Here is an 11,052-nt window from a genome sequence, read left to right as displayed (position 1 = left end):
CATCTTGAAGAATTTCTTGAGATATGCTCAACTATCAAAATTCACAACTTCTCCGATGATGCTCTTAGGTTAAAATTATTTTCTTTTTCACTTAAGGACAAAGCCAAATACTGGCTACATACTTTGGATTCTATGACTATATCAACCTTGGACCAGCTGCAAGGAGAGTTTCTCAAGAAATATTTTTTCATAGGAAAAACTAATCAAATAAGGAAAGCCATAACTAGTTTTTCCCAATTAGATGGAGAAATATTTCATGAAATATGGGAGAGATTAAAGGACCTTATTAGAAAATGTCCCCACCATGCTGTACCCAAGTGACAGTTAATCCAATATTTTTATGATGGGCTATCGGAAAGACATCGACAAATGGTCGATGCATCATGCAGTGGGACATTCATGCTGAAAAATGAGGATGAGGTATGATAACTGTTTGAAATTTTAAGTAAAAATTTATTACATCATATGTCTACCTCTATTAGAGATAAACCCATGTTAAACCCAAAGAGAGATGGAATATATGAAGTAGGAAATGCCATAGATATCCATCATAAGGTAGATGAACTATCCCAAAAATTAGATCGTCTTTTAAATACTGGACAATCTCCGATTCCACCTAACCCAATCCAAGATGTTTGTTCATTGTGTGCAAGTTCGAACCATTTTGTTAGTGAATGCCCAATCGTACCTTAATTTCTTGAGTTTGTGCACGAGCAGGTTCAGCAAGCTCAAGTCCAACAAGCTCGCAGATCAGGAAACGATCCATATTCGAACACTTATAACCCCAGCTGGAGAAACTATCCAAATTTTTCCTGGAGACCACAACCAGTGGTTGGCCTTGCCGTACCTCGACCTTAATATTAGGACCCAACATATAGGCATGGACCATACCATCAATTTCAAAATACTTCTCAACAGTCTACTACTGGTCACAGCTTAGCTTTTGAGAAAAAAGTTCTGAAAGCACTAGAACGATTAGAAGTCAACACTCAGACCCTTAACTCCCACACACAATCCATTGCTAAGCTAGAGACCCAAATAGGTCAACTAGCGACTGCATTCAGTAGGAGGGAAGGAGGAAAATTACCTAGCCAACCCGAGAGCAACCCAAGAGGGCAATTTGTGATTGAGAGCTCTAATATCCCAAAAGTTTTTTCTGAACATGCCAAATCAATCATGACTCTGAGAAGTGGGAAGGTCATTGAACACACTAGTACAACCAATGAGACCGACCCTAAACCTCTAACCGAAGCCAAATCACCCAAGAACAAGGAGGACTTGAAAATAGAGAAGGAACCAACTGCACCGGAATCATCTTACTTGCCTAAAGCCCCATTTTTGGATGCCCTGAAAGCTCCAATTCCTGCAGATAAGAAGGAAGAAAAACTCGATGAGATGTTGGAATTGTTTAAGCAAGTCCAAATTAATCTTCCCCTTCTAGACGCAATCAAACAGGTCCCTGCTTATGCCAAATTTTTGAAGGATTTGTGCACCCAAAAACGTAAATCTAGATCACAAATCCCAAAAAAAATATGCCTCACTGAACAGGCTAGTTCTGTCTTCCAACATGCCTCTCCTCCAAAGCTTAAGGACCCAGGAGCCCCCATCATTTCCTGTGTTATAGGAGATTATCACATTGAAAAAGCTCTTCTGGACTTAGGGGCAAGTGTGAATCTTCTACCTAGTTCGGTGTATGAATTTTTTGAATTCGAAGAACTGAAACCCACATCAGTCACACTGCAGTTAGCCGACAGATCAATTAAGAAACCATGTGGAATGCTTGAGGATGTTTTGGTCAAGGTAGATGAGTTTTACTTTCCAATTGATTTTTTGGTTCTCGACATGGAACTAAGTGGCAACCCAAGATAAATTTCCATTATCTTAGGACGATCCTTCCTAGCTACGGTAAATGCATGCATTAATTGTAGGACAGGAGTCATTGACGTATCGTTTGGGAATAAGAAATTAAGACTGAATTTGTTTGGTGCTTCCCAAGGACCATCAATGGATAGTTGCTTCGAAGTAGATATACTAGAAGATATTATAGAAGATGCAACACCCACAATTCTAGCACCAGACCCCTTAGATACTTGCTTGGCTCACTTTGGAGTGTATGACTTTGAGGAATATATGAAAGAAGTTAACATCTTGTTGGATACACCACACGATAAAATCACTCCTCCATGGATAATCAAGTATGAGCCATTGCCCACATTAGCCAGTACACCAATAGTCCCATCTTTAGAATCACCACCTATGTTAGAATTGAAACCCCTTCCTGCTATGCTCAAATATGTATTTCTAGGACTCAATGACACCCTCCCGGCAATCATTGCATCAGACTTGACCCCTAATCAGGAAGCACAATTGGTTGGTATTCTGAAGGAACACAAAGAGGCTATCGGTTGGTCCATTGCCGACTTAAAAGGAATTGACCCCTCCATTTGCATGCACCATATTCATTTTGAGGAACATGCCAAACCCCATCGAGATATGTAGAGGAGATTGAACCCAAACATGCGTGAAGTAGCAAAGAAAGAGGTGGTAAAGTGGTTAGATGCTGGAATCATCTACCCCATATCCGATAGTAAATGGGTCAGTCCCACCAAGTAGTACCTAAAAAATCAGGTATTACTGTGGTTGAGAATGAAGAAGGTGAACTGCTTCCCACTCGCATATCATCTGGATGGTGAGTATGCATAGATTATAGAAAACTGAATACCGTTACTAGGAAGGACCATTTTCCATTGCCCTTCATTGACCAAATCTTAGAACGGTTAACAGGACAAAGTTTCTTCTATTTTCTTGATGGTTATTCAAGGTACAATCAAGTACCTGTATTTTCGGATGATCAAGAAAAGACTACCTTCACCTGCTCCTATGGCACCTTCGCTTTTCGGCGTATGCCATTTGGGCTCTGCAATGCACCCGCTATATTTCAACGGTGCATACTGGCCATTTTTTCGGATATGGTGGATAAATATCTTGAAGTTTTTATGGATGATTTTTTTATGTTTGGAACCACCTTTGAGGATTGTCTCCATAATCTTTCCAAAGTTCTTAAACGGTGTATGGAGACAAATCTTATCCTAAGTTGGGAAAAGAGCCATTTCATGGTGCAGAAAGGAATTGTATTAGGACATATTATTTCTGAAAGAGGGATCGAGGTAGATAAAGCCAAAGTTGAGGTCATTTCAAAACTACCACCCCCTACTTCGGTCTGACAAATACGATCCTTCTTAGGTCATGCCGGATTTTATAGACGCTTCATCAAAGACTTTAGCAAGATTTCAAGACCCTTGTGCAATCTGTTGGCCAAAGATACACCATTTGTCTTTGACGAAGACTGCTTGAAAGTGTTCAACACATTACAAATAGCTCTGACAACAGTACCTAAAATAAAACCCCCTGACTGGTCCATTCCATTTGAGATTATGTGTGATGCCTCTGACTTTGCAATAGGTGCCGTCTTAGGCCAAAAAATCAATAAGGAGCTACATGTGATCTATTATGCTAGCAAGACTCTTTCCGATGCCCAATTAAACTACACTACAACAGAAAAAGAGCTACTAGCAGTAGTGTTTACTCTTGAAAAATTTTGCTCATATCTGTTAGGGTCTAAGGTTCTAGTTTACTCTGATCATGCAGCTCTGAAACATCTCCTCTCAAAAAAAGATACTAAACCACGTTTGATCAGATGGATCCTTCTTTTACAAGAATTTGATTTAAAAATCTGAGATAAGAAGGGTTTTGAGAATGTGGTAGCTGATCACATCTCTAGGATCTTAGTTGAACACATGATAGGCATAGATGAGGTCAAAGAAAAATTTTCTGACGAACAACTTTTCGCAATCTCCTCTAGCCATCCTCCATGGTTTGCCCATATTGTCAATTACTTGTCAACAGGACAAGTACCTTTTCACTGGACAAAACAAGAAAAAGATCAATTTTTCTCGCAAATTAAACACTATTTCTAGGAAGAACCTGAACTATTCAAATACTGTCCTGACCAAGTTATTCGCCGTTGTGTCCCCGAGAGTGAATTCCAAAGCATTCTCACTTTTTGCCATTCTTCAACATGTGGGGGACATTTTAGTGGATGAAAAACTGCAGCAAAAGTGCTGCAGAGTGGGTTTCATTGGCCAACGCTTTTCAAGGATGCACATGAATTTGGTCGAAGTTGTCTGCGATGTCAGCAAACAGAAAATTTATCCAAGAAGGATATGATGCCGCTGACCCCCATTTTAGTAGTAGAAATCTTCGATGTTTGGGGGATTGATTTCATGAGACCTTTTCCAGCCTCATTTAGATTTGAATATATTCTGGTGGCAGTTGATTACGTATCAAAATGGTTGGAGGCAATAGCTACACGGACTAATGATAATAAAATTGTAACTAATTTTATCCAACGAAACATCATTAGTCGATTTGGCTTCTCAAGGGTGATCATTAGTGATGGGGGGACTAATTTTACGAATAAATATTTTGAAGCACTTATGAAAAAATATAATATTTCACACAAAGTGGCCACACCATATCACCCCCAAACTAATGGTCAGGTAGAGGTGTCAAATAGGGAGATTAAACATATCCTAGAAAAGATGGTTAGGCCCGATAGAAAGGATTGGTCTCTTCGCTTAGACGATGCATTATGGGCTTATCGTACTACTTTTAAAACACCCATAGGAATATCTCCTTATCGACTTGTATTTGAAAAAGCTTGTCATCTACCGGTGGAATTGGAACATCGTGCATTTTGGGCCATACGGTAATTTAACTTTGATATGAAAAATGTAGGTTCCAATAGGAGACTTCAATTAAATGAACTTGAAGAGCTACGCAATGAAGCATATGAGAGTATCAAAATTTATAAGGCTCGAACTAAAGCATACCACGATAAATTCATTGCACAAAAAATGTTCGAGCCCAATCAAAAAGTTTGGCTCTTCAATTCTAGGTTGCGTCTGTTTCCTGGAAAACTTTGCTCACATTGGGACGGACCTTTCATTGTAACTCAGGTATTTCCTCATGGAGCTATAGAACTCAAAATTCCTAAACAGGGGAACACCTTTAAAGTGAACAGTCAGCGATTGAAACCTTACATAGATGGAAGTAGTGAGTAGAGTTATTTTTGGTGCTATCAATGACTATGCATCAAATTTTGGTACTGTAGATGGAGAATTAATTGAATATGTTGATTTAGTGGATCCAATACCACCATAATACTCAATTCAGTCTGGCTGAAGACGTAAAACTTAGCGCTTGTTGGGAGGCAACCCAATGATTTCGTATATATATATTTTTTAACTTTACCGTAGCTGCAGGAATTTAGAACAAGAGCCTATTAATCAATGAAGCTATCTTCAACTTTCGAAGCAAAATTATCCCAGGTGCTCTCTCTCCTTTAATTTTCTTTGCTTTCCTACTCCATTGAGGACAATGTAGATTAAATTGGGGGGGAGGAAATTAATCAAATCCTCGAGTATGGTTAGAAATAATTAGTTTTGTGTATCCAAATTTTATTTTGATTAAGAGTCAATTAGGCATCCTAAACAATGAATGATTAATGGTCAAGATAATTTTAGAGATACTGAGGAATAAATTATTAAGAAAACCCAATGAATGGTAGGGTTTAGACTAGATCAAATTTTAGGAGTGATTCTACAACCCTCTTCTTACTGATCTCAATAAAGAATCTGCTTCATGAGAGATTGGGTGGAAAGGTTGAGGTATGCAAAAATTCTCCTTAAAAAAAAAAAAAAAACAACATTGGTTTCCTACTGAGTAACCGGACCATTTTGCCTAAGTAAGCGTTGTGGTTCGCGTAAAAAGGTAGGCAATGTTAAAAAAAAAAAATAGTGGATAATAAGGAGACTAAATTGCAAGAAGATAATAAACCTCTCTCCCATTAAGTTAGAAGATTTGAAGAGTAAAGTGGGGAGTTGGTGAAAGAAAAGCTCTTGAAATTTCTTTAGTTAATACTCAGCCACTAATTGGTTCAAATTGATAATCCAATGAAAGATCTCTTGAATGGTCTGACCAGATATCATTTATCTTTTGGGATGCCGAACCTAACTTTTGATTCAAGACCGAGTCGGTACATAATTCTGATATATCTATTTTACTCGAGGACGAGCAAAATTCAAGTTGGGGGGTGTGATAAACACTTAATTTAAGTCATTTAAAGTAAAAAATCATATTTAATTTATTTATTTATTAAGAATTTGATGCTTCTTTTTATGTTTTACAGGAAAGATGATCGCTGATACAAAGAGTCCGATTCATAAATCAAAAAGACTCAAGTTTAATGAAATTTGGACTTTAAATAAAATTAAAATAAAAGAAGGATGCATACGGTATTATAGAAAATGAAGATACTATACAAGGAATCCAAAAGGATATAGACGTCATTGTGAAGAAACAAAAGTTTCTTTTTGGAATATAAAAAGAGTATTCATGCGGCAGTGTTCACGCGGCGTGCACGAGAGCAGGCGTGCGCAGACGCGCGGGTGCGGGCGTGTAGGTGCGGGTGCGCGGCAAGCGGGCGTGCGGCAGGTGGGTTCGCGGGGAGTTTTTCCTGGCGGACGAACAGATGCTTATTAAAGAAAAAAAATTAATATTTAGAAATACTTTGAGAGAAAAGATTGGTATTTTCTTTATTTATTTGTGATCTTTCCATCTCATCCATCCATCTTTTAGTTTTTAGCATTTTTTTTAGTCCCATATCGAAAAATCATGTAAAACTCCTCCCTCCTAACACCTATAAAAAGACTTTTATACTTCCATTGGAGGGAAAGCCCAAAAATTCTTCTAGAGCCTTACATAAAGGAATAGAAAGGGACTACTTCATGAGCAGCTAAGCTAGCAGTCTCGGGAGTGGAGAAGAAATTTTGTAACGATACAGAGATAGTTTATTGTTCTAAACTTTCTTGTATTTCTTTATATGCAATAAAGATTATACTTTTTTTTTAAATCATCATGAGTTCTTTATTTGCTCTCTTTCATATACTTTTATTTATGCTTTCTTGTTAGATTAATATTAGGAATAACTTTTACTTTTCGGAGACGCACCGTGATCTACGGATACGGGGCATGCCGAGGAAAGAAGAGTTGTTTACCTAGTACTTTTCGAAGACGCACCATGATCTACGGATATGGGATGTGCCGAGGAAAGATAGGTATTTTTTCTAAGATTAATCACATCTATTTAATTAAAAGAAAAGAGATACAACTCTACTAGTGCAAGATTAATTCAAAACTCCCGAGCTCTTTATTTTTTAATTATATTAATTTTAAGATAATTTATTTTCTAAATCAAAACAACACTTCTTTCTTTTATTTTGCAATCTCAACTTAGTCCAAAGTCCCTGAGGATACGATCTCGACTCATCCTACCTACGTAGTGAGTAGAGTTATTTTTGGTGCTATCAATGACTATGCATCAATATGTTCAAATCTGATTTGAAATAGGATACTATATAGATAATGTTTGACATTATCTCTAAGACCTTATCGCCAGCTTTTTTTTTTTCTCCTTATATGTCTAATATTTTGAGAAGATTTTTTGTAAAAAATTAGTTGGAGAACTAATTTACCATAAAAAAATATGGGAAGAGGTGTTCCATATTTTTTTGACATGTTTTGGCATAAATTTTTGAGTAGGGGTGACAACACATAAAGTCCATGATCTCTAGAACTCTTCACCCCACCTCCTTACACATTGAAATAAAAGGAGTTTTATTTCATTCTTGTGCATGTAAGAGATCTGAGAGAGAGGCCTTCATGTTGAGAGGGGTCTTGGGTGTGGTTTCATGGCATGAAAGAAGAGGAGAGTCCTCTTCTCTTGGGGTGTGTGCAAAAATCAGGTTTCTAGGGTTTTGGTCCTCAGGGTTTGGGAAGAAAAAAAAAAAAGAGAATAGATTATTTTCCTCTCCATCTTTCTTTCACCTCTTCATCTCCTCTATAAGTCTATCTACAACCTCTAGAAAGATTTTAGAGATTCAAAAAAAAGATCCAGATCAGTCAAGAAAAAGGTCTTCGCGTGAGCTAGTACTCCCGAAAAGACTGATCAGATCGGAGCTTCGAGTGGATTTTTCGTAAAGATCGGACATGTGTGTGGCTATGAGCAACCAGTAAAGATCTTCTTCACAATATCTCTCAATAGCAAAGATCATCGACCCATGCAAAGGTATCGAGTTCTGAACTCAGATGAGAAGTAGATGCGATCTATTGCTCAAATGCATGCATGCTGATTTTATCTTTAGTATTTCTCAGATTTTATATGCAGCATATCATATCATAGATCCTAGAGTAGGTTGATTTGATAATTAGATCATATATATATTAGATTAATTTGATTAATCTAATTATCTTCCATCGTAATTTATCCAAAAAAATTTCAAAATACATGCATGAAATCACTTATGTCCACCAATAGTGGTATCAGAGCCTAGGTTCATTATGACATATTATATGTGCATATCAAATTTGAAATTTAATTTAATTTAAATTTGATATATGATATTTAGATCTAAATTTAATTAATGATTGATCACACAAACTGACATACGGTTGTCCTGCTGTAGGGTTTACCCCTTACAGTGAAAAAGTTATCCTAGTTTATGCTGATCCTTCATAAAATCTGATTTTATGTCATGCATGTGATGTTTATGATCTGATTTAGAAATGATCTAAAATTATAATCAGATTTGATGTAATTTAGATTAGATCTAAATTCATGTATATATGATATATGATTAGATTAGATGATCCGATTAGCAAGTACTTGGATTGGATTGATCATCAGATCGACCAGTCATAGGTGCAAGAAAGATTTAAAGGCCCTCTCTTCTCATTCGATAGAGTGCTCTTATGGCGTGTAGGGGTACCATCTGATTAGATTCTATGAAGAAGAATACGAAAGGAATAACTTACTTTTCTACAAAATCCTAGATTTTGAAATCCTAGATTTGTTGTGTGTGATACAATGTTGTATGAAATGTAAGACATCTAATCTATGTGATTAAAATTATTTTAATCATTAAAAAAATAAAATTTCAAATCATAAAAATTTTAGATATAATCTAAAAGGTATTTATGATTGATTTTATTTTTATGTTATGCAAGATTTTTTCAGATCTGAAACATTTTGAGAAGTGCTCGCACAAAAATTGAGCTGACCCAGTTTTGAACTGAGTTGACCCAGCCCCCTTGTGTAGCCGGCTCATTGTTGATTGAGTCGACCCGATTTCAGAATAAAAAATCTTTGTATAATATTTATTATAAATTATTTATAAAATAAAAAAAATTAAAATTATTTCAAACCTAAACCTAAATCCATGTTGATGCTAAACTTAATTGAGAATTAAATAAAGGATCGATTAGATCTAGAATTATGATTTAAGATTTAATGACATTGTATAAAATATAGGGGCATGGATTAGATTAAATCAGATCTTCTTAATGGGGTTAGACCTAAGGTTAGAATCAAAGAGTTAATAGACTAACTAGAGAAATTGATTAAATCTAACTAAATATTGAATTAGATTAAATCAGAATTTCTCTAGAACTAATACAATAGTTATAGATGGTCAAGTCCATATCTTTAATTAAATCAAATGGATCTTGATTATGACTCAATGGTTGAATCCAAATCATTAGGTTGGTCAAATTGAAACTAATTAACCAATTGGTGTCTAAGGTAAGTTTGGCATTGTGATTGATAGTTTTTAATTGAGAGTGGCTTATCTGACCATTTTGATGATGTCTAAGACAAGCTTAGCAGACCCTCTCACCAATCTCACTTACCTGGCCAATTTGATGAATTATATCTTGATTAGAGTGCTAAGTGATTCGAGTTGACCCATGCCATTAAAGTTGATCAGTGTGACTGATCTAGGTACCAGTTCAACCAGCATGACCTTAATCCAATTCAATAATTTGGTGATGTCAGTAGGAGGATTGTGGTTTATTAGTAAATCTCTTCTCTTCTCTTGACTCATAAATTAAATCTTCTAAATTATTAGATCCATAAAATGAGCTAGTTATCGGGATAACTGAATCATAGCCTCCCATTAAGGTGAATGGTAATAGGTCCATTATTTTTGATTGACATTGCAGGTGCTATCCATCTGGTGTTCTCTTGAATAATAAAATTATCATTCATCATATGATGACTTTGTTATACTATCTGATGATGGTTGGGTTGATCGAGCGATCCTCGAGTCTGATCATTCGTTAGTTAGAATCACTGAGTAGGTTCATGTTAATAGTTTGACCTAACCAAAACTTTCAGTGGAGGTCCATCGTCTACTAAAATAAAATCTAGGGCTAAATTAACTATTAAAAGTTATTTAAAGAAAAATTGATTGAGAACCTATCCATAGGTGTATATAGGTTGACCGAAACATCCTCGAACCTGTATGCAGTCTATGTAGATTCTAGTGCCCGCTAAAGGATTAAAGTAATTCTTTGGATTGGAGGTAGAGGCTACCAATTCAATCAAAATAGTGAAAGAATCTTTAGACTAAAGTTTAAGTTTTTAAGCTTAATCAATTCAAAAATATAGAGGTCTTGAGTTTTTTCTTTCAATTATGGCTAGATGTCTATTGCTCCATTCACTGTTTGACAGTGACTTATTTATAGGACCCAACTTCGATAGATGGTATCAAAAGTTGTAAATAGTTTTAGAGTATGAATGGATCCTAAATATGATTATGGATCTAGCACCTGATATTCCCACATCCAACATATATGATGCGATCAAAGGCACTTATCAGAAGTGGCCAAATGATCATATCATGGTGTGGTATTTTTTAAGAGCAGTAAAGAATATAAATTTAGTTATAAATTTGATGATGCTCAGTGAGAAAAAATTCTTCAAATATTGAAGTAGTTTTTTTTGCACCTCTGAAGATGTGTCTTCAGTGGGGTAACAATTCTTTGAGAAAGAAAAAGAAAAAAAAGTACAAAAGAATCATGCTCGAGCTAATGAGTCCGAACTGACAAAAGAGTCTAAGGTTAACCTAGTCTGGTAGAGTCCCTTGATCTGAA

General features: G+C 36.0%; 1 non-coding gene across 1 annotated transcript; it reads right to left on the bottom strand.

Moving 5' to 3' along the window:
- Positions 1-204: 204 nt before the first annotated feature.
- LOC140853907 (small nucleolar RNA R71) lies at positions 205-310 on the bottom strand. Its single transcript, XR_012137049.1, has one exon. It is a non-coding gene; the product is annotated as a small nucleolar RNA R71 (small nucleolar RNA).
- Positions 311-11,052: the final 10,742 nt, after the last annotated feature.

The sequence above is a fragment of the Elaeis guineensis genome, chromosome 14, assembly GCF_000442705.2.
Source record: "Elaeis guineensis isolate ETL-2024a chromosome 14, EG11, whole genome shotgun sequence".
NCBI classification, from domain to species: domain Eukaryota; kingdom Viridiplantae; phylum Streptophyta; class Magnoliopsida; order Arecales; family Arecaceae; genus Elaeis; species Elaeis guineensis.
Note: the sequence above shows the minus strand (reverse complement) of the source record. Positions and strands in the feature narration are given on the sequence as shown.